This window comes from Phyllobates terribilis, unplaced genomic scaffold (assembly GCF_046119375.1).
Source record: "Phyllobates terribilis strain yellow unplaced genomic scaffold, ASM4611937v1 Scaffold_12__6_contigs__length_324123572, whole genome shotgun sequence".
Classification (NCBI taxonomy): Eukaryota; Metazoa; Chordata; class Amphibia; order Anura; family Dendrobatidae; genus Phyllobates; species Phyllobates terribilis.
In genome coordinates this window covers 220,595,737-220,612,374 of record NW_027362772.1, presented here as the reverse complement: position 1 = coordinate 220,612,374, position 16,638 = coordinate 220,595,737, and the positions used below count along the sequence as shown (strand labels likewise).

Genomic DNA, 16,638 nt, shown 5'->3' with positions numbered 1-16,638 from the left:
GGAGGGACCATGCATACCAGGAACAGGGATGGGGGGAGGCATACATACCAGGATGAGGGGTGCCATGCATACCAGGAAGAGGGATGAGGGGTGCCATGCATACCAGGAAGAGGGATGAGGGGTGCTATCCATACAAGGAAGAGGGATGAGGGGTGCCATGCATACCATGAAGAGGGATGAAAGGGTCATGCATACCAGGAAGAGGGATGAGGGGTGCCATGCATACCAGGATAGGGAAGAGAGGTGACTTGCATACCAGGATAGCGATGAGGGGGGCCATGTATTGTAGGATAAGGATGAGGGGTGCCATGCATACCAGGATTAGGGGTGCCTTGCATACCAGGATGGGGATCAGGGGTGCCTTGCATACATGGATGGGGATCGGGGAGGGGGCATTCATACCAGGAAGAGGGATGAGGGGGACCATACATTTTAGGATGAGGGGTGCCATGCATATAAGGAAGAGGGATGAAGGGTCCACGCATACTAGGAAGAGGGATGCCATGTATACAAGGATGAAGAGTGACATGCATACCAGGATGGGGATCAGCGGTGCCATGCATACCTGGATAGAGATGGGGACCACTTATAATAGGAAGAGCGGGGCCATATATTCCAGGATGGGGGATATTATTAACAGAATTGAGGGACATTACCCTTATAAGTGTCAGCAAGAGACCCCCTCCCCTTTAACAGCGCATCATGACCACATTTTTTGCTTCAATTTTTTTTTTCTATTTTCCTTCTCTAAAACCTAGGTGCGTCTTTTGGTCCAGTGCATCTTATTGTCTGAAAAATACGGTATATTAAATGATAGGGTATATTTGACATTATTAAATTTATTGCCATGTGGGGCCCATTATATTACGTGGAGGCCTATATGTGTCCCCTTATATTAAATGGAAGGCTATGTAGGTTCCGTGATATTATATGAATGGCTAAGTGGCGCCCATTATATTAAATGGAAGACTACGTGGGGACCATTATTTTAAATAGAGGATTATGTGTGGTCCACTATATTAAATGGAGGGCTATGCAGGTCCCATTATAATAAACTAGCTATTGAGCCCATTCTACGCCCGGGTGGCTAGCATTTTTATTGGTATATGGTCTCCCATGCTGATATGTGCTGCCCCCATCCTGGTATTTGTGCTGCCCCCATCCTGGTATTTGTGCTCCTCAATCCTGTTCCCCCATCCTGTTATGTGCTGCCCTCATCCCTATCCTGGTATGCATGGTACACCTCATCCCTATCCTGGTTTGCATGGCACCCCTCACCCCCCAATCCTGGTACGCATGACACCCCTTACCCTCAATCCTGGTATGCATGGCACCCCTCACCCTCATTCCTGGTAAGCATGGCACCCCTCACCCACAATCCTGGTATGCATGGCACCTCTCACCACTAATCCTGGTATGCATGGCACCCCTCATCCCCCAATCCTGGTATTCGTGGCCTCCTCATCCCTCAATCCTGATATGCATGGTCCCCTCACCCCCAATCCTGGTATGCATGGTCCCCTCATCCCCCAATCCTGGTATGCATGGTCCCCTCATCCCTATCCTGGTATTCATGGCACGCCTCATCCCTATCCTGGTATGCATGGCACCCCTCACCTCCAATCCTGGCATGCATGGCATCCGTCATCCCCAATCCTGGAATGCATGGCGCCCCTCATCCTGGTATGCATAGCTCCCTCATCCTGGTATGCATGGTACCCCTCATCCCTATCCTGGTATACATGGTACCCCTCATCCCTATCCTGGTATGCATGGCCCCTTATCCGAATCCTGGTATGCATGGCCCCCCCAGATCCCTATCCTGGTATGCATGGTAGCCCTCATCCCCCAATCCAGGTATGCATGGTACCCCTCATTCCCCTATCCTAGTATGCATGGTACCCCTCACCCCTCAATCCTGGTATGCATGGTACCCCTCGCCCCTCAATCCTGGCATGCATGACACCCCTCTTCCCCCAATCCTGGTATGCATGGCACCCCTCTTTCCCCAATACTCGTATGCATAGCACCCCCCATCCCCTATCCTGATATGCGTGGCACCCCCCATCTCCTATCCTGGTATGCATGGCACTCCTCATCCCCCAGTCCGGGTATGCATGGTACCCCTCATCCCCCAATCCTGGTATGCATGGTACCCCTCATCCCCCAATCCTGGTATGTATGGTACTCTCATCCCCCAATTCTGGTATGCATGGTACCCCTCACCCACAATCCTGGTATGCATGGTACCCCTCATCCCCCAATCCTGGTATGCGTGGCCTCCTCATCCCTCAATCCTGATATGCATGGTCCCCTCACCCCCAATCCTGGTGTGCATGGTCCCCTCATCCCCCAATCCTGGTATGCATGGTCCCCTCATCCCCCAATCCCGGTATGTGTGGCCCCCTCATCCCTCAATCCTGGTATGTATGGTACCCCTCATCCACCCAATCCTGGTATGTTTGGCCCCCTCATCCCCCAATCCTGGTATGCATGGTACCCCTCATCCCCCAATCCTGGTATGTGTGGCCCCCTCACCCCCCAATCCTGGTATGCATGGTACTCCTCTGCACACATACAAACAAAAAACACTTATACTCACCTTTCTTCCCTGTACTCCAGCGCTGCTGTGTCCTGTTCTGCCGGGGAGGAATGCGGCGCCAGAGCAACGCGCTGTCCGGCGTCATTTTGCTGAAGACACAATGCAAATGTCTTCAGTAAAATGGCGCCAGATAGCGCTATGCGCATGCGGCGATTCCGACGCCTTCACTCCGCCCCCGGTCTCTGGCCAGAAGAGAGGCGCCGCGGCAACGCTCCTCCCGGTCAGGTAAGTATGTAAGTATGGCGCCGGAGATTGCGGTATGCGTTCAGTGTCTACGCATACCGCGATCTCCGTCGCCATACACACTCCTCTTACCTGTAACGGCTCCATGCGTTCTTTTGTCTGGAGCCAGACTGCGCGTCGCGCATGCGCAGTCTATAGGCTTCAGACAGACGGACGCTCGGCCCGTTATATTATAGATAGAAAGTTATGCAGATCACATTATATTAAATAGAGTTTTTTGTGGGACCCATTATATTAATTTCAGGGCTACGCGGGGCCCATTGTATTAAATGAAGGTTTTTTTTTGGGTGACATTATATTAAATAGAAATCTATGTAGGGCACATTATAATAAATGGAGGGCTATATGGGACCACTTATTGAATGGAGGGCTATGTGGGTCCCAATATATTATAAGAAAATCAATGTGGGGCCCATAACATTAAATGGAGCGTTATATTTGGCCCATTATTTTATATGTAAAGCTACGTGGTGCCCATTCCATTAATTGAAGGGCTATGTCGGAACCATTAATATTAATTTGAGGGCTATGTGGTACCCATTATATTAAATGGAGGGCTATGTGGGGCCCATCATATTAAATTAGAGGGTATATGGGGTCATTATATTAAATTTAGTGCCATGTGGGGCCCTTTATATTAAATGGAGAGCTATGTGGTACCCATTAATTTATGTGGAGGGCTATATGTGACCCCTTATATTAAGTGGAGGGCTAAGTTGGACGCAGTATGTTAAATGGAGGGCTGTATGGGATCCATTATATTATATTAAAGAAAGGGTTTTGTGGGTTTGATTATATTAAAGGGAAGGCTATGTAGGGTGTATTCTAATAAATGGAAGGCTATATGGGATCCTTTATATTGAATGGAGGCATGCCAATGGGAAAAGGTGCACTCTGGTGACAAGCCAATGGAAAAGGGTGTGCTCCGATAGCACGCCAACGGGAAAGGGTGTTCTCCGGTGGCACTGCAATGGCAAAGGGAAGGCTAAGTGTGGCCTGTTATATGGAGTGCCATGTGGCGCTCATTATATTAAATGGAGGGCTATGCAAGGTCCAATATAATAATTACAGGGCTACGTGGGGCCGATTGTGTTAAATAGAGGGTTTTGTAGGGCTCTTTATATTATAGGTAGATCTATGTGGGGTCCATTATATTGAATGTTGGGCTATGTGGGGCCGATTATATTAAATGAAGGGTTTTGCGGTTCCAATTATATTAAATGGAATGTTATGTAGGTCACATTTTAATAAATGGAGGGCTAATTGGGACCCCTTATATTGAATGGAGTGCTATGTGGCTGCCAATATATTATTAGAAAATCTATGTGGGGCCCATTACATTAAATGGAGGGGTAGGTAAGATCCATTATATTATATGTAAAGCTATGTGGTGCCCAATACATTAATTGTACGGCTATGTGGGACCTACTATATTAAATTGAGTCAAACGGAGGCCCAGTATATTATACAAAAGAGTCGCAAATACACCAGTTACCAGTGGACTGGTGTATCACGAAAACCTGCCGACTCAAGCAGTATGAGGACAAAGGAGAAAAGAGTGAGTAAAAAGAAGATGAATGAGGCATCCCTTTCAGAGATTGAAACTGAAATTGAGCAGCTTCAGATCCAGCTCAAGAGAGACATGACTAGTGACGATCTGAAGAAACTAAATGACGACATTGACGCTGAATCCCAAAAGTGGGTCAAAGAAATTTATTCAAGTAAGACCAAAAATTACAACGTTATATACGGGATAAACAGACCTCGAGTGTTTATAGATGGAGGCTTCCATCTGAGACTTCACACTCTCTCGTTTTAGGAACAGCAACTATTCCCGCTCACGTTCGGTATCAACAGCGTCATTGACGTCTATAGATGACCTTTTCCCTCTGGAACCATCAGGCTCTCATGCCAGACCACCCACCTACCCTCACAAAGGGTCCAGACTAGACTCAATAACAGAAGGAAACAGACGACTCCATTCCAGGTTGGTGTATCCCAGGGGGGGCTCCGTATCATTAACCTATCTACACATACTGTATACTATCTGCTGCACAGGTGGAAGTTCTTGGGAGAGGCCTATCATTTTCACCAACAAATGCAATTCTTTTTTTCACTGCTCTCAAGAGCCTCCACATGTTTGCCCGCAAACTGATTCTCCATAAACTCCATTCAAGGTCGCGTGGTGATGGAGACCCTATGAGCGCTGTGGAGGAAGAGGCCCTACAAAATTTAGAGGACTTCCTTTTGAAGCAGGGAACTCTTTCAACAGGTGGGTCATTACAATGCTTGTACCCTAAATCCACATGTTTCCCACCCTTGTCCCTCAGTCCGGATGTGGAGATATTTGTGCGATTGGTCACGGAGGACCTTAGACGTCTCTCCACACGCCGGAGATTTGATAATTTGACACACTTCCAACATGTAGCCATTCAACAGTTGCAGTCTCTTCAAGACATGTTCTTTAAACCGGCAGACAAGTGAGGGAACATAGTGGTATGGCCCTGTTCCAAATATGAAAAGGAGACACTTCGCCAATTACGGGGCTCAACATCTATACTAAATTATCTTTTAACCCAACAGCAACGTTGTCCGCGGTGCTCCAGGGGATCCTGGCTCATGCCTGTGAACAAGGAGTTATCAACAAGAAAACAGTGGAGGCTCTTACAATGCAGTTTCCAAAAACGGCTACCTTCTATCTCCTCCCCAAGATCCACAAGGACGCTGTCAGCCCCCCGGGACGTCCGATCGTGCCTGGTTTGGGAAGCCTATGCGAATTGATATGAAAATACATTGACAGACATCTCAGGCCCCTTGTTGAGTTTATCCACCATATATAAAGGACACAACGAACGTCCTTACTTGGGTTGATAGCGTCCTTGTGGAGGACGGCACTCTGATGGTGACGGCCGATGTTGAGAGCCTGTACACTTGTATCAGCCATGATCTGGGCCTGGAAGTTGTCCGCCTCTTCCTCGGAACCTCCGACCTGGACGGCCCATCGCTTGAATTTATCCTTGAGCTCCTTCACCTCGTCCTCTCACATAATTATTTTTTAATTAAAGATATGGTGTATCTCCAAAAGCGAGGCACAGCCATGAGGGCGGCCTGCGCGCCCTCGTACGCCAGCCTCTTCCTTGGGGCATGGGAGAGGGACCTCTTTGGTGATGAGGGCGCGCGGGGCGTGGACCAGGTTGAGTCTTTGCTGAGATACATCGATGACATTTTATTTTTTTGGCGGGGGACGGTGAAGGAGCTTGATAATTTTATGGTGCGACTCATTTCTAACTCACTTGGGATCAAAGTCACTTATACACAGCATGCTAAATGCATTGATTTTCTTGACGTCACTCTGGAGGTGGATGCCCACTCCGCTATTCAGACTGACGTCTACCGCAAACCTATGGCAGTAAATGCTTTGAAACACTGAGTCCGCACATAATTGATCGAAGATTAGGGCCGTCCCGGTCGGACAGGATGAGGCGGATTTGCTCCACTGACTAAATTTGAGACACAAGCCGCAGATCTGGCTGATCGTTTTAGGAATCGTGGATATAGTAACATGAACATCGACCGTGGCTATCGGATGGCACGGGGAACTCCCTGTAACCAGTTATTGTACCCAGCCTGTTCGGGGGAGGCTTTGAAAGAACAAGAAGGTACCCGCTATATTTCTACCTTCAATCACGAATGGGACTCTATTCGGACGATTTTGACTAAACATTGGGGTATGCTTGGCATGGAGCCCTCCCTGCGAAGCCACCTTGGTAATCCCCCACTGATGAAGGCTCGGCGGGCCAAAAACTTGGGAGATCTCTTGTCCACCAACTATGTTCCATCTCCATCAAACTCATTTCGGACCCACGGTGGTTTGCTTTCCCTGTGGCCACTGTCTTGCCTGCGCCAATTTCTTCCGAAGTGCATCCTTTGCATCATCTGGCGGCTCTCTTGTATTTAGGATTACGAATTACATCTCGTGTGGTACCACCAATGTCGTCTATCATGCCACTTGTGGCTGCGGCCTGATATACATTAGACTGACTACGCGAGAGCTATGAGTCAGGGTGCAGGAGCACTCGCGGGACATTAGCACGGCCAGGACGGCGGATGATCCCAGGATCTCAACACATTACTACGCCACTTCCGGGCCGTACATAATTTGGACCCAAGGACATTGAAGGTGCATGGAATAGATGTGTTACATCTTGGCTCCCGGGGAGGCAATGCCGCAAAACTTCTGGCCCATAAAGAGGCCAGATGTATTCTTACTCTGGACTCCGCGGGGCCTAAATGAAGCTCTAAGCTTCGCACCCTTTTTATAAGCAAGGTCTCCTGAATGTATATACAGTACAGACCAAAAGTTTGGACACACCTTCTCATTTATCGATTTTTCTGTATTTTCATGACTATGAAAAATGTACATTCACACTGAAGGCTTCAAAACTATGAATTAACACATGTAGAATTATATAGTTAACAAAAAAGTGTGAAACAACTGAAAATATGTCTTATATTCTAGGTTCTTCAAAGTAGCCACCTTTTGCTTTGATGACTGCTTTGCACACTCTTGGCATTCTCTTGATGAGCTTCAAGAGGTAGTCACCGGAAATGGTCTTCCAACAATCTTGAAGAAGTTCCCAGAGATGCTTAGCACTTGTTGGCCCTTTTGCCTTCACTCTGCTGTCAAGCTCACCCCAAACCGTCTCGATTGGGTTCAGGTCTGGTGACTGTGGAGGCCAGGTCATCTGGCGTAGCACCCCATCACTCTCCTTCTTGGTCAAATAGCCCTTACACATTCTGGAGGTGTGTTTGGGGTCATTGTCCTGTTGAAAAATAAATGATGGTCCAACTAAACGCAAACCAGATGGAATAGCATGCCGCTGCAAGATGCTGTGGAGCCATGCTGGTTCAGTATGCCTTCAATCTTGAATAAATCCCCAACAGTGTCACCAGCAAAGCACCATCACACCTCCTCCTCCATGCTTCACGGTGGGAACCAGGCATGTAGAGTCCATCCGCACACCTTTTCTGCATCCCACAAAGACACGGTGGTTGGAACCAAAGATCTCAAATTTGTACTCATCAGACCAAAGAACAGATTTCCACTGGTCTAATGTCCATTCCTTGTGTTCTTTAGGCCAAACAAGTCTCTTCTGCTTGTTGCCTGTCCTTAGCAGTGGTTTCCTAGCAGCTATTTTACCATGAAGGCCTGCTGCACAAAGTCTCCTCTTAACAGTTGTTGTAGAGATGTGTCTGCTGCTAGAACTCTGTGTGGCATTGACCTGGTCTCTAATCTGAGCTTCTGTTAACCTGCGATTTCTGAGGCTTGTGACTCGGATAGACTTATCCTCAGAAGCAGAGGTGACTCTTGGTCTTCCTTTCTTGGGGCGGTCCTCATGTGAGCCAGTTTCTTTGTAACGCTTGATGGTTTTTGCAACTGCACTTGGGGACACTTTCAAAGTTTGCCCAATTTTTCGGACTGACTGACCTTCATTTCTTAAAGTAATGATGGCCACTATTTTTTCTTTACTTAGCTGCTTTTTTCTTGCCATAATACAAATTCTAACAGTCTATTCAGTGGGACTATGAGCTGTGTATCCACCTGACTTCTGCACAACACAACTGATGGTCCCAACCCCATTTATAAGGCACAAAATCCCACTTATTAAACCTTACAGGGCACACCTGTGAAGTGAAAACCATTTCCGGTGACTACCTCTTGAAGCTCATCAAAAGAATGCCAAGAGTGTGCAAAGCAGTCATCAAAGCAAAAGGTGGCTACTTTGAAGAACCTATAATATAAGACATATTTTCTGTTGTTTCACACTTTTTTGCCTGGGCATGCTCCTGATGAGGTTGTGGATGGTCTCCTGTGAGATCTCCTCCCAGACCTGGACTAAAGCATCCGCCAACTCCTGGACAGTCTGTGGTGCAATGTGACGTTGGTGGATGGAGCGAGACATGATGTCCCAGATGTGCTCAATCGGAATCAGGTCTGGGGAACGGGCGGGCCAGTCCATAGCCTCAATGCCTTCATCTTGCAGGAACTGCTGGCACACTCCAGCCACATGAGGTCTGGCATTGTCCTGCATTAGGAGGAACCCAGGGCCAACCGCACCAGCATATGGTCTCTCAAGGGGTCTGAGGATCTCTTCTCAGTACCTAATGGCAGTCAGGCTACCTCTGGCGAGCACATGCAGGGCTGCGCGGCCCTCCAATGAAATGCCACCCCACACCATTACTGACCCACTGCCAACCGGTCATGCTGAAGGATGTTGCAGGCAGCAGATCGCTCTCCACGGCGTCTCCAGATTCTGTCACGTCTGTCACATGTGCTTAGTGTGAACCTGCTTTCATCTGTGAAGAGCACAGGGCTGTGGCAAATGCCAAGCGTCCTGCACGGTGTTGGCTGTGAGCACAACCCCCATCTGTGGACGTCGGGCCCTCATACCCCCCTCATGGAGTCGGTTTCTAACCGTTTGTGCAGACACATGCGTATTTGTGGCCTGCTGGAGGTCATTTTGCAGGGCTCCACCTCCACGTCTCCTGGTGTACTGGCCTGTCTCCTGGTAGCGCCTCCAGCCTCTGGACACTACGCTGACAGACCTCAAACCTTCTTGCCACAGCTCGCATTGATGTGCCATCCTGGATGAGCTGCACTACCTGAGCAACTTCTGTGGGTTGTAGAGTCCGTCTCATGCTTCCAAGAGTGTGAAAGCACAACCAACATTCAAAAGTGACCAAAACATCAGCCAGAAAGCATTGGTACTGAGATGTGGTCTGTGGTCCCCACCTGCAGAACCACTACTATATTGAGGGTGTCTTGATAATTGCCATTAATTTCCATCTATTGTCTATTCCATTTGCACAACAGCATGTGAAATTGATTGTCAATCAGTGCTGCTTCCTAAGTGGACAGTTTGATTTCACAGAAGTTTGATTTAGTTGGAGTTATATTCTGTTGTTTAAGTGTTCCCTTTATTTTTTGAGCAGTGTATATACATACATACATACATACACACAAACACTGTGGGGGAAGCGGCGCAGGAGCTGACACAGGAGGCAGGAGATGGCTGCTGCAACTCCTGCGTGTGCCTGTTGCTAAAGAAAATGAATATTCACTGCTCCCGACGCCCATGGGAGTGAGGAGCACTGAATATTCATTCTCCTTACTAGCGGGCACACAGAGAAAAGAGAGGCGCCGCAGCAACGCTCCTCCCGATCAGGTAAGTATGGCGCCAAAGATCGGGGTATGCATTCAGTGTCTACGCATACCGCGATCTCCGGCTCCATACACACTCCTCTTAGCTGTAACACCTACATGCTTTCTTCTGTCTGGAGCCAGACTGCACAGATGTGTCGTGCTTGCGCAGTCTATAAAAGCTTGAGACAGAGGTAAGCATCTCTAGTTATATTATAGATTGAGTTTTTTGTGGGACCCATTATATTAATTACAGGGCTACATGGGGCCCATTGTATTAAATGAAGGGTTTTGTGGGTCACATTATATTAAATGGAAGGCTATGTAGGTAGGGCACATTATAATAAATGGAGGGCTATATGGGACCCCTTATATTGAATGGAGGGCTATGTGGGTTCCAATATATTATAAGAAAATCCATGTGGGACTCATAACATTAAATGGAGGGTTATATTTGGCCCATTATTTTATTTGTAAAGCTATGTGATGCCCATTACATTAATTGAAGGGGTATGTCAGATCCATTATATTAATTGGAGGGCTATGTGGTACCCATTACATTAAATGGAGGGCTATGTGGGGCCCATTATATTAAACTAGCTATTGAACCCGTTCTACGCCTGTGTGGCAAGCATTTTTATTGGTATATGGTCTCCCATGCTGGTATGTGCTACCCCCCTCGTGGTATTTGTGCTGCCCCCATCCTGTCCTGGTATGCATGGCACCCCTCACCCCTATCCTGGTATGCATGACACCCCTCACCCCTATCCTGGTATGCATGGCACCCCTCACCCCTAACTTGGTATGCATGGCATCCCTCACCTCCAATCCTGGTATGCATGGCACCCCTCACCCCCAATCCTGGTATGCATGGCACCCCTCACCCCCAATCCTGGTATGCATGGCACCCTTCACCCCCAATCCTGATATGCGTGGCCCCCTCATCCCAATCCTGGTGTGTGTGGTACTCCTCATCCCTATCCAGGTATGTGTGGTACTCCTCATCCCTATCCAGGTATGTGTGGTACTCCTCATCCTATCCTGGTATGTATGGTGTCCCTCATCCTGGTATGCATGGCACCCCTCATCCCCAATCCCGGTATGCATGGCACCCCTCATCCCCAATCCCGGTATGCATGGCACCCCTCATCCCCAATCCCGGTATGCATGGCGCCCCTCATCCCCAATCCCAGTATGCATGTCCCCCCTCATCCCCAATCCCGGTATGCATGGCCCCCCTCATCCCCAATCCCGGTATGCATGGCACCCCTCATCCCCAATCCCGGTATGCATGGCACCCCTCATCCCCAATCCCGGTATGCATGGCACCCCTCATCCCCAATCCCGGTATGCATGGCACCCCTCATCCCCAATCCCGGTATGCATGTTACCCCTCATCCCCAATCCCGGTATGCATGGCACCCCTCATCCCCAATCCGGGTATGCATGGCACCCCTCATCCCCAATCCTGGTATGCATGGCTCCCTCATCCCCAATCCTGGTATGCATGGCTCCCTCATCCCCAATCCTGGTCCTGGTATGCATGGCTCCCTCATCCCCAATCCTGGTATGCATGGCACCCCTCATCCCCAATCCTGGTATGCATGGCACCCCTCATCCCCAATCCTCGTATGCATGGCACCCCTCATCCCCAATCCTGGTATGCATGGCACCCCTCATCCCCAATCCTGGTATGCATGGCACCCCTCATCCCCAATCCTGGTATGCATTGCACCCCTCATCTCCAACCCTGGTATGCATGGCTCTCTCATCCCCAACCCCGGTATGCATGGCTCTCCTCATCCCCAATCCTGGTATGCATGGCTCTCTCATCCCCAACCCTGGTATGCATGGCTCTCTCATCCCCAACCCCGGTATGCATGGCTCTCCTCATCCCCAATCCTGGTATACATGGCACTCCACATCCCCATTCTGGTATACATGGTACCTCTCATCCCTATCCTGGTATGTATGGTACCCCTCATCCTTGTATGCATGGCACCCCATCCCTCATCCTGGTATGCATGGCACCCCTTATCCCTATTCTGGTATGCATCGCACCACTCTACCCCCAATCCTGGTATGCATGGTCCCCTCACCCCCCAATCCTGGTATGCATGGTCCCCTCATCCCCCAATCCTGATATGCATGGTCCCCTCATCCCCCAATCCTGATATGCATGGTCCCCTCACCCCCCCAATACTGATATGCATGGTCCCGTCACCCCCAATCCTGGTATGCATGGCACCCCATCATCCCCTAATCCTTGTATGCATGGTCCCCTCACCCCCCAATCCTGGTATGCATGGTCCCCTCACCCCCCAATCCTGGTATGCATGGTCCCCTCACCCCCCAATCCTGGTATGCATGGACCCCTCACCCCCCAATCCTGGTATACATGGTACCCCTCATCCTGGTATGCATGGTCCCCCCAGATCCCTATCCTGGTATGCATGGTCCCCTCACCCCTCAATCCTGGTATGCATGGTCCCTTCACCCCCTCAATCCTGGTATGCATGGTCCCCTCATCCTGGTATGCATGGTCCCCCCAGATCCCTATCCTGGTATGCATGGTCCCCTCACCCCCCAATCCTGGTATGCATGGTCCCCTCATCCCACAATCCTGGTATGTGTGGCCCCCTCATGCCTTTCATGCTGTACACACATACAAAAAAATAAACACTTTATACTCACCTTTCTTCCCTGTGCTACAGCGCTGCGGTGTCCTGTTCTGTCGGATGCCGGGGAAGGAGTGCGGCGCCGGAGCACCACACTGTCCGGTGCCATTTTGCTGAAGACGTAAAATGGCGCCGGATAGCACTATGCGCATGTGCCGATCCGATGCCTTCACTCCGCCCCCGGTCTCCGGCAAAGAGAGACGCCGCGGAAACGCTCCTCCCGGTCAGGTAAGTATGTAAGTATGGCGCCGGAGATCGTGGTATGCGCTCAGTGTCTACGCATACCGCGAACTCCGGCGCCATATACTCCTCTTACCTGTAACGGATGGATGCCTACTTCTGTCTGGAGCCAGACTGCGCGTCGCGCATGCGCAGTCTATAAAGGCTTCAGACAGAGATACGCATCCCCGGTTATATTATAGATGAAAGGGTATATGGGGCCGTTATATTAAATTTAGTGCCATGCGGGGCCCTTTATATTAAATGGAGAGCTATGTGCTACCCATTATATTATGTGGAGGGCTATATGTGACCCCTTATATTAAATGGAGGGCTATGTTGGATTCAGTATATTAAATGGAGGGCTATATGGGGCCCATTATATTAAATGGAGGGCTATATGGGGTCCATATAATAAATTGAGAGCTATGTGGTGCACATTATATTAAATGAAGGGTTTTGTGGGGCCCATGTTATATGTAAAGCTATGTGGTGCCCATTATAATAAGTAGAAAGCTATAAAGGTCATATTATATTAAATGGAGTTCTTTGTGGGACCCATTATATTACTTGCAGGGCTACATGGGGCCCACTGTATTAAATGGAGGGTTTTGAAGATCTCTTTATATTTTATGTAAAGCTATGAGGGGCCTATTATATTGAATGTTTGGCTATGTGGGACCTATTTTATTAAATTGAGGGCTATGTGCGCCCCCATCCTGTTATATGCTACCTCCCATCCTGCGACTTGATCAGTTAACAGCTTTGACGTATACATTTTTGCCAGAACTCTACTTTTCAAAAAATGGTTTCATAATGAAGATATACAGAAGCATTTTCCAATGCCAGAGGAACAGGAGGCTTTGAGAGTTTTGGAGGGATTGGCGGCTGAACACAATATACCTTCTTTAGGTAAGGTTCCAATATCCTTACGACCAAAATCAAAAAATTTTCCACCATTGTCACTATGCTCCAACGTTGACATCTTTGTTCAGCTGGTTTCTGAGGATTTATATAGCATACCTATCAATATACACAATGATAACCTTAGAATGTCTGAACACATCGGTTTGAAACGTCTTAAAGCAATAAAAGACGTTATATTCAAACCAGCTGACACGAGTGGCAACGTTGTGGTGTGGCCAACTAAAATGTATGAGGCAGAGGCAAATAAAATAAAATGCTTAAAGACTATCAGTGTTACTAAAAACTGACGTTCAATCCCTTATTATCTTTCAAAGATCAACTCAACAAAATCCTTTTAGCTGGGATAGAGAGAGGCATTATCACCAGGGAATTGTATGACACATTATTGGTGAAGGATCCATCTGTTTCAACGCTGTACTTGTTACGGAAGGTCCATAAAGATATGAAGACCCCTCTGGGTAGACCCATAATTGCTGGTATTGGAGGACTCACACAGAGATCAGTAAGTATGTGGATTATTTCTTAAACCTTTGGTGGAAACAATTCCCTCCTATCTACGTGATACATCTGATCTACAAAAAATTGACTCCACTCACATTGACAAGGATATGCTTCTTGTTACTTGTGATGTGTAGTCATTAAATACGAGTATCCGCCATGGTGATGGACTGAGAGCCGTTGCCCATTTCCTTTCCATGTCTCAATTTACCTTTGAGGAGAGAGACTTCATTCTAACACTGTTGGAGTTTGTACTCACCAAAAACTTTTTTGTCTGCAATGGGTCCTTCTTCCTGCAGCTCCAGTGAACAGCAATGGGGGCAGCCTGTGTGCCCTCTTATGCTAACTTGTTCCTGGGGCTGTGGGAGAGGGAGCTCTTCTCATCACATTGATGCTCATCAATGGACCGGGTCATTTTTTGGACCCGGTACATTGATGATGTATTTTTGATCTAGCGAGGTACATCTGTAGAACTACTCAGTTTTTTTCAAGAACTGAATTCTAATGAACTTAATATCAGACTGACGTATAAATTAGATTATCAAAAGATTGATTTCTTGGATGTGACTATTAAAAGGGGTGAATCTGGCATTTTACAGTCTGATGTCTATCGGAAAGAGACAGCCGTCAGTGCTGTCTTGCACGCCTCTTCTTCACATCCAAGACGTGGTTAGATCAGTTCCAATTAGTCAGTTTCTTAGAATCAGACAGATTTGTTCTACCATTGAAGACTTTGAAATGAGAGCAGAGGAAATGAAAGCGAGGTTTTTGGATAGAGGGTACAGTAAGAGAAGCATTAAGTATGCCTACAATCGAGCGAAAAATGCTGCTCGTCAACAATTAATCTATCCTAAGAGACAATCGGTGCAAGCCAATCCTGTGAGAATGGTGACTCAATACCATTCTCATTTTTAAAAAACATTGGCTCATCCTATTGGCTGATCGCACCCTTAAACAATACCTCCCTACAAATCCCATCTATCACTGCACGTAGATCTTTAAATTTACAGGACCATTTGGTTCGGAGCTATTATACACCGACTAATCAGTCACGGATTACGGACATCAAACCAACCTATAAGAAGAGGAATTGGGGCTTCACTCCATGCGGCTCCTGTATAACTTGCCTTAGTATTGAAAAGACTAAGAAGTTTCTCTCTTCGACTGGAAAGGAGTTTGTTATCACATACCCTATTACCTGTACAACACGTAACGTAATATATCTTGCTACATGTCCCTGCTCCTTAATATATATAGGCATGACAACTAGGATGCTCAAAATTTGAGCGAGAGAACTTGTCCAGGACATCATGGCAGCTGCTACAGAAGACAATTTGGATCTATTAAAGACAATACCTAAACCTTTTAAGCTCCATAACGCTTGTGATCCTTCGGGTTAAGGAGATAGACCACATATATTTGAACCTGCGTGGTGGTAATACCAGCCGACTCCTGGCCCAAAAAGACTCAAGATGGATCTGGACTTTGAAAACGTTACATCCCCATGGCCTTAATGAGGCCTTGACTTTTACTCCATTTCTCTAATCTCCCTCCCCTTTTTCCCCTCCAGCCGTATTTTTGGCATCATGTTTTTATAATGTTTTAAACTAAAATTATTTTTAATTGTGTTTGTTGCTACAATCCTAATAATGTCCCATTTATCATCTTTTAGTATATACTTACCGTACGTTGATGTTGGCTCTTGCTTCTATCCATGTTGAAGAGGATGTGGATGCCTCCTGGCATCATTTTGAAGGGGAGAAATAAGAGAATAGGATGAGAAGGCACCACTAGACAAGATGCGGACAATTAGGCTTTAACAGCCTATATCTACTACATCTGGACATTAGTTTGTTTCATGTGGATATATACTATGTTCTTATTATATGCATATAATCAATGTTATTGACTTGTCCAACTTCATTTTTTAAATGACCTGCAGGTTCATTTTTCTGTATGTCTTTCAGCTTTATCCATACTCTTAATAGCTTTTGGATTCGGGTATTTGCTACAATGTCTTTTTCTCTTTCTGGGGCATTTTCCTTGTTTATCCTTATTGCGGTTACCTCCATGACATCAGGGCATGGCTCATATCACTGGCATCATTGGTACCATGTTGCCACCTGTGTTGAATTCATGTCCTTGATGCCCCAGGGGGCGCCCAATCTCCAACTTGGGTTTTCCTTCCCTTTTTTGTTTCTTTCTTATCTGGTTCTCCCTGACCTACAGTACAGACCAAAAGTTTGGACACACCTTCTCATTTAAAGATT

General features: G+C 47.4%; 1 long non-coding RNA gene across 2 annotated transcripts in view; it reads left to right on the top strand.

Moving 5' to 3' along the window:
* The window catches only part of LOC141173221 (uncharacterized), a 62,281-nt gene extending 45,850 nt beyond the window's left edge, over positions 1-16,431 (top strand). The window contains exons 3-7 of one of the 2 annotated variants that reach the window (XR_012252616.1): positions 4,665-4,832; positions 5,023-5,117; positions 13,731-13,855; positions 14,185-14,372; positions 16,041-16,431. This is a non-coding gene — a long non-coding RNA (uncharacterized lncRNA). The remainder of the gene's footprint in view (positions 1-4,664; positions 4,833-5,022; positions 5,118-13,730; positions 13,856-14,184; positions 14,373-16,040) is intronic. The other variant, XR_012252615.1, reaches the window with a different exon arrangement.
* The last annotated feature ends 207 nt before the right edge of the window (positions 16,432-16,638 follow it).